The sequence below is a fragment of the Dipodomys spectabilis genome, unplaced genomic scaffold, assembly GCF_019054845.1.
Source record: "Dipodomys spectabilis isolate Male_0828 unplaced genomic scaffold, ASM1905484v1 ptg000116l, whole genome shotgun sequence".
Classification (NCBI taxonomy): domain Eukaryota; kingdom Metazoa; phylum Chordata; class Mammalia; order Rodentia; family Heteromyidae; genus Dipodomys; species Dipodomys spectabilis.
In genome coordinates, this window is record NW_024870793.1 from 4,027,663 (window position 1) to 4,036,252 (window position 8,590).

The following is an 8,590-nucleotide window of genomic DNA, read 5'->3' on the forward strand; positions in this document are numbered from 1 at the left end:
CTTCCCAGCCCAGCAGCTTGTTATTTGTTTCCTAATTGTGTCATTTGTTATTCTTGGTCCAAGTCATCTCTTCATCTTAATTGTTTAGTTTTCTATTTTATCTCTATGGGTTTGCTGATTGTGTATTTTGTTTTCCCTTTTTAATGACTGACATGAGGCTGAAAATCTGTATGTTAGTTTATTACTTGCTATTTTAATGTAAAATTACTGCTTTCCAAAGCTGTTCTACTCTATGATACTAAAGTATTTCCCCCACTCCCATCTCCTGTATTGCTGCTCTCTTATATTTTATTTTATTTTTTATTTAAATTTTATTGTCAAGGTAATGTAGAGATGGGATATAGTTACATAAGTAAGGTAATTAATTTATTTTTTTCTAACTTGTTACATTTTCCCCTATTTTTCTCCCTCTTCATTCCTAACGCCCCCCCAAGATTATTTACAGCATATTGTCTTGTGAGTACTACTGTTGCAAAGGTTCCCCCTTTGTCCTTTGTCTCACCATTTTGTTTTATTTTCCTTTCCCTTCCCTAGTTCAGATCAACATATTTAAAATACCCAGGGTATCAAAATCAAATACAGTGACAACAGGGGATAAACCATAGGTGGGGAAAACACAAAAGGATAAAAAGAAATCACATAGTACATTAAGAACAACAACAACAAGCCGGGTGCTGGTGGCTCATGCCTGTAATCCTAGCTACTCAGGAGGCTGAGATCTGAGGATCGTGGTTCAAAGCGAGCCCAGGCAGGAAAGACCGTGAGACTCCTATCTCCAATAAACCACCAGAAAACCGGAAGTGGCACTGTAGCTCAAGTGGTAGAGTGCTCACCTTGAGCTGAATAGCTGAGGGACAGCGCCCAGGCCCAGAGCTCAAGCCCCACGCCCGACAAAAAAAAAAAAAGAACAACAACAACAAAGACCATGTCTTGGAATTCATTTCACTTGGAATCACCTTATACGATCATATGTACATAGCTATTGAGCTATTCTACTCATCTACTAATATTATCCTTGATGTACACAATAATGCTCCCCTATTACCCAGTTATCCCACTTCTGGGCATATAACCAGGTGATCACAAACAAGGCCACAGTAAAGCTACTACTGTGTATCACAGTAATATTTACCAAAAACGACACACACACACACACACACACACACACACACACACGCACACACACACACACACACACACAAACACAGATATACACACATGGAAAAATATGCTTCCATCATAAAGAATGTGACCACCATATTTATAAGGAAATGGAAGATCTTGGAAAAATCATATTAAGTGAAGTACCCCAGACTTAAAGAAACATAGGTCACATGGTTTCCCTTATTTGTAATAATTAGTTTACATCAAGGATAATCTCATGTATTTTAATTTGACATTTTGTTCTATGTTGAGCGTGCAACATTATTGCTATATTGTTTGTTATTATTTCTGAAAATCGACAGGTATACTTAAAGAATTACATTCATATTATCCATTATAGAAGGAAGAACAACTAAAAGAGTAACCACTACTAGGAAGAACAACTCCTACTTACTTAGATATATTCGTATGTAAGGCATGTATCCTCATGTTGTACATTACAACTCTATACCTGGTCATAATGTATATCTAGTATCTTATGCATTGTGAACTAAATGCCCCAGAAGTTCCACTTTGCTTTACTTTTTTAAAATAAATTCTGTCTTACTATTTGAGGATGGTGTGTGTGTGTGTGTGTGTGTGTGTGTGTGTGTTTACAAAGATCAGAACATGACATTTTTCTTCATTTCCAATACATCTTTCTGGTCATTGTAAGTTGTGGCTAATGGGAGAAGTCTCTTGTTATTTTAAAGATGAAACAAAAAGATATATGTGCATGTACCACAGTTGTTTATTAGTATATTTGAACACTGAACTTTGATTTATATCTTGTCTGTTGATGTGCATAATGTGAATAACAATGAACTACAGATATATTTTCGAGTTACCCAGAGAGAAATAATCACATGATTGGTGGTTCAGATGATATTTCAATTATGATTTCTTTAGAAAACTGCATACTACTTTCTACAAGGAGAATACTAACCTGTATTTTGACCAAGAGTGTAGAAAATTTCCTTTTCTTCACACTCTCACCAACATTATTACTTTTACTTAAAAGGTAATAAAGGCCAAGTTTTTACTATCTTCAGTACCCCAGACTGTCTTAAGACTGAAATCCAACCTCCTAAATGCTTGGAATTACAAACCTTTACCACCACACCTGGTTCCTTTGATTTTTTTTTTGATAAGAGTTATAATAGTTATAAAGTAGTATCATAGTAATTTTGAATTACATTTCTCTAATGACTTCTGCTCACAAAGCATTAAGCCAGCACAGAAGTTGTATTAAACACAACTGGTAAACCCACTGGTGATATAGATGGGTTTATGGAAAACATGTCTATTCAAACTTTTGTCCATTTTAAATCAAGTTTCTTGTTAATCTCATCTTTAATCTCTGTATACAAAAATAATTAATTCAAGGTAGTAAAAAAGAAAAAATTAAGCAACTCCTAACATTTTTCAATTTTCAATAACATGATATTGCTTAAATCATTTTCTGTTTATAATTGAGACTATATAACAATTTAGTTAGACTTGTTACATAGCTATATGTATTTTATTTATTTTACATTGATTGCTCTTTCCAAAGCCTGCATGTCTAATTTTGGTTTCTTTCAGTCTTAAGTAGTTCAGATTTCAATCTGAAGAATAAATGGAAGTAAGCAAACAAAAAAATACAGTTCTTCTCATCTGATAATGCCTCTACAAGAATGAGAAAGAGTTCACCATTCTAAGAACCCTTAATTCTTAAGATAAAATTTGTTATAATGCTAATGTTATTACCATTTCAGTGTTGGGAAAAATTGTAATTAAAGGAAGTAAGTGCATGGCCCAAGACACACAGTGTTGAAGGAGATGAGTCAAATTTTCCAGAAGTCTTTCAGCAATACACAAAAGGTAGATAAATTCTCTCCATTCTCTGATACTCTCAATTCAATATTCATATTGTCCAAGGAATAATAGCATAGCAATTATTGCGAATGGTGATTGTTTTCTGTTACATTTTGTCTTCAACACAGACTGTGTTGGTGACATTGGGTTATCATGCACAGAGCTGAGCTTATAAATTATGGTCCAAAGACATGCAAATTTTTTCTGTCCCATAGTTCCAGTATCGGTTTTAAAAAGTTCTAAATATTTTAAATATCATCACTTACTGTATTTTAAGAATTCAAGAATGAAAAAATTCACATATAATCAATCCAAAATGCTTTAAAACTAGGAGATGATAAAACAGGCCCCTGTGAAGTAAATTTTCTTCTACTTTTAAAATTATTCTGAAAGCCATTTGCTGGTTTGTTACACCTGTAATCCTAACTACTTGGGATACCTACTCAGGAGACTGAGATCTGTAGAAGCCAATCAGGGCAAAATAAATTCATGAGATTATTTTTCAAAAATTTTAATGAACCAGCAAAGGGCCAGGAATGGAGATGTAGCTCATATAGTAGCTCACCAATCTAGAGAGAAAGATGTAGTGAGACCTTGAAGCCCTCATTTCAAACTCTGAGCATGCCAACATGCAGGAATGGACACACACTCACTTTTTCAAAATATCTTCATATCAGTATTTTGCATTAATTTCTTTGTTAACGATATTATATGGGTAAAATAGGCAAAATAAACTTCCATCTCAAAACATTTTTATGCATTTTTGTTGTAAAAATACTGTACAGAGGGGTTATAGTTACATGATCAAAGTAATAAGTACATTTCCTATCAAGCATTGTTACCTCCTCCTTTGTTTTCCCCCCACCATTGCTTCCCTTCCACCTCCACAAGTACACTCCTCACACCCACAAGCCCCACGCAATGTCCCCAGCCTAAATTATAAAGTTCGTTTTTCAAAATATTGTCTTGTGCATCTATTGTTATACAATGGGTCAAACTGTATTCCTATTTAAGCATGTTGTTTTTTCCATTTCCCTCCCCAAATTAGAGAAGTGTATATACAAGATGCAGATGCACCAACATCAAATAAATTGAAAACGGGGGTTATACTGTTGGGGAGGAACATATAAAAAAATCACATCTTACATTATAAATATGTGAGAAACAACAGCAAAAAAGAAAAACCACTACTGTCTCTATCTTGGGGGTCATTTAGCTTAACATCAACTTATCTATCATATACACATAGCTTTTTCAACTTTTCTGCTTATCCCAGACATATACTAGTTATTGCAAATAAGGGATACCATGGGACCTATGTTTCTTTGGACTTGGCTTACATCAGTTAATATAATTTTTTTCCAAGTCTTTCCATTTCCTAACAAATTGGGCAATGTCATTCTTTCTGACGGAGGCATAGAATTAATATATATACATATATATATATATATACATATATATATATATACATATATATATGTATATATATGTAATATGTGTGTGTGTGTGTGTACACATATACACACAGAACATTTTCCTTTTTTGTTTTTTAGAGCAACTTAGTTTTCCACCTTCATCATTTTTTCAAATGTTTTTCTTGTGATTAAGTGGTTACATAATTTCCCAAATTTCACAATATTGTGGGATAGTGATGCTTAGTTAAAGTCACAAACACATTCTAACTTTGATGGAGCAAATTGTCTATCATGGTCCACAACATTTATGAGTTCTCTGAGCTTTGAAATAGATTTATTTCTTCCATATGTATACTTCTTTTGTTTTGAAATATGTACATTTCTTTTGTTTTGCAGAGCATCAGCTGTTCCCTCTTTCCCACTTGTTCCCTCCTTCCCTTCAGTGACATTGAGTTGCTTATTTCATTTTGGTCAATGTCCATTGCAGCTGATGGATCCAGCTGTTGTATGTTTTTCCCTGATTCCCTCTAGTTCTGTGTCATCTTCCTGGTTTCACTTCAGTGTGCACATTTGATCAGCAGAATGGGGTTATTTAGTAGTGATTCAATCAGATGAGTGGAAGTCCTTGGTTTCTTAAGTGTTGTTAATTTTGTCATATTACCTTACATTTTGTATTTAAAATCCACTTATCACGGAGACCATGTGCTGTTTGTCTCTTTGCTTTTGGCTTACCTCACTCAACATGATTTCTTGTAGGTTGATTGATTTCCCTGCTAATGCCATTATTTTGTCCTTTCTAATGACTGGAAAATATTCCGTTGTGTATAGTTACCACAGTTTTTGGATCCATTCATCTCTGGTGGGATATATGGGTTGTTTTCATATCCTAGCTACTGTGAACAGTGCTGCGATAAACATGGAGGTGCATGTGTCCTTGAATATTGGTACCTGTTGTTCAGGATAGATGCCTAGAAGTGGTATGAGTGGGCCATAAGGAGCGTCAATATTTAGCTTTCTGAGGACTCACCAGACTGATTTTCAAAGTGGTTGTGTAAGTGTACATTCACACACACACACACACACATACACACACACACACACACACACACACAATGTTTTCTTGACCCATTCTTCTACTGAGGGGCATCGGGGTTGGTTCCATATCTTAGCTATGGCAAATAATGCTACAATAAGCATTGCTGTGGTGGTTGTTTTAGTATGGACTTGTTTGTGATCATTTGGATGAATGCCCAAAAGTGGGATTGCTGTGTAATAGGGGAGCTCTATGTGGAGTCTTTTGAGGAACCTCCAAACTGCTTTCCAAAGTGGATGAACAAGTGTACACTCACACCAAGAATGCAATAGGCTTCCTTTCTGGCCACATCCATTCCAGCATCTGTTGTTTTAAAAATATGGAACGATTCACTAAGTTGCATGTCATCCTTGTGGAGGGACCATGCTAATCTTCTCTGTATGTTCCAATTTTAGTGTATGTGCAGCCAAATTGAGCACAGAACATTTTTTTATATGTAAAGTGTAATTGATTTTCTTAAACTACACAATTCAACACAAATAAGTTAAAAAGAATTGTGAAATTTTAGAAAGATGTATTTCTTACATAAGCACACATTTAAGAATAAAGTCAAGATTGACATGCCAAAAACAAAATAATTCCAGATATTTGTTGTTCATGAGATGTGTAGGAAGAAGAATTCAATTATTCTACACAAGGCACCTGTCATAATGATCATTGCAGCAAATGTTAAGGTTTGATAAAAGTTTTAATGTTTTAAATATGTTTCATTTTGGGATTTGCTTATATATGGCAAAATCAAGACTGTTTGCAGGTCATAAAATTTTTCGATAAAGTATATAATTTTTCTGGTAGTATGTACTAGTAAGTATGTACATTTCATAGTTTATAGAAACTTTACTAATAATAAGTTGCAAAGACTGTGTAAAGAAGCAGAGTGAAGAGGTAAAATTTTAAGTACACAGTTTCTGTTAAAACTTTAGGGCTCCCTTACGTTATATGTTTGTGATGAACAAATAATGATTTAAGCCACATACAAATGGTGAGATGAACTATAAATAGTAATCTTAGTGGGTAAATTTAAAAGCTACTCATAGCTTTATCCAGATTTAAATGTATAAGAATATGAGAAAATAGTAAAATCATCTGTGTACACTTCAAATACTGAAAACCCTGGTAATTGTTTTCTTTTTTATTTTAGTAATCATTAATATTTAATTATTGTTTTCTTTATTTATAGCATTTTTTCCTTGTTGTAATATAATACAAATTTTTGTGAGTAGTGATTAAGAGGTACTTTGAGAATATTATTGGGATGGCCATAGCATATTTTATAGGTGCATGTGAATGTACAAAGAGCAAAACTAAAAACAAAATACTGATTAAAAATTTTATCAAGTAGAGCCTGAATCAGGAGTGTTGATAAATGTCCACACCTAAATCTTAACCCTAAGCTGAAGTAGTGTTATTACAGAATTGAGGCTACAAAATTGTTTTGTTTTGTTATGTTTTGTTTTTTTTTTTTGCTTTGGTTTTGTTGGTTGTGGGGCTTGAACTCTGGGTCTTGGGTACTGTCCCTCAGCTCTTCAGCTCAAGGCTAGCGCTATCACTTGATCCACAACACCACTTTCACATTTTTCTTCTTATGTCGTGCTGAGGCATGAAATCCAGGACCTCATGCATGCAAGGCAAGCACTCTACCACTGAGCCACCTTCACAGCACCTGAGAAACTGTGATTTAAAAAATCATCTGAACAATATTTGCTTTCTGCTTTGGGTTATATAATGAAATATGTGAACACATTTTTATATTTTCGTGAATTGTTATACTTTTAAATTTATACTAACTGCAGCCAATTTATCCTTTTCAAAGTCAAGAAATATTTCTGAGAGTTTGCTTCTGTGAAGAATGTTTTTGCATTTATAATTTCTTCTGAGTCATTTTTATTTTTTATCAAAATCATTTTATATTTTATGTTGATGAGTTATCATACATCAAATACCTTCAAATGTATATGTAGAGTCTCAAGATAGCAGTATGAATATTCTCATAAACCTCTTGTTTATCTGTTACACACTATAAGTATTATGATATTTTTCTCTCTCTTTCACTCTCTCTCATTTCCGCTCTTTCTCTTTCATGCTCCTTGTCTGCTACTTAGAATTTCTACTGGTCTACTATTATCCTTCAGGGTCCACTGGCTTTGTGGGAACATGATAAGGACCATCAGTTACCCTTGCATTCTTTAATAGTTATAACAGTGACGTGAAATTATTCTTTGCCATTCTAAATGGCAAAACAACAGATCTAGGAATTCCTTTTCACTTTTAGTACTATTATAAATTTTATCTCATACGAATCATTGAGACTGATAAGATACTTTTAGCCTGGGTCCTAAAAATTCTTTTTCTTTTATTATCAGTAAGTAACAAAAACAACGCTATCCTATGGAAAGTAGGCTGAAGTTGTTCACAGGGATGAAAAGCAAGGTAATGGGGGAAGTGAGTACAAAGGATACACCTCATATAGCACAGATACTTAGAGCAGTTTATCATGTACACTTTGTGATAAGGACAATGCGCTGGGAATTCTAGATTAAATCAATGAACACCTGATATATATGAACATATATTTATGTTTGTATATTTATTTATATATGCATATATGTGTATATCGGCCTATATATGTAAACATGAATGTTACTATACACACAAATACACACATATGTACACACATGTACACATGCACAAATGGAAAAAGACACATATATAGCAAACATAAATTTTACTAATTGTTCAATATGCCTTAGACAGACTGCTTGGAAATAAATGTGTTGAAGATGTATTTGTCTCTAAGAGTTCTTTTACCACTCCTCTTACCTCTTCCAACTTGTAGGTTTAGAGATATTCGACTTGAAAAATGCAGTACAAGTGATAGCAAGTCACTCAGAAATCTCAATAAGTATAGGTCATATGATGTCTCCCTGCTCACCATGGAATCCTTGCTCTTGTAGACACTCTCAACAGCCAAATTAGTAGGACAATATCCTTGTTAAGAATAAAGTTATAAGGCTTTAAATGGCATCCTTCCTTGGGCTCTTTTCCAACAGCCAGCATCAATTCTTAAGCAGATGAGTGACTC

At 33.9% G+C, this 8,590-nt stretch overlaps 1 non-coding gene across 1 annotated transcript; it reads right to left on the reverse strand.

Moving 5' to 3' along the window:
- Positions 1 to 5,821: 5,821 nt before the first annotated feature.
- Positions 5,822 to 5,927, reverse strand: LOC122115105. The gene has a single exon (XR_006148708.1). It is a non-coding gene; the product is annotated as a U6 spliceosomal RNA (small nuclear RNA).
- Positions 5,928 to 8,590: the final 2,663 nt, after the last annotated feature.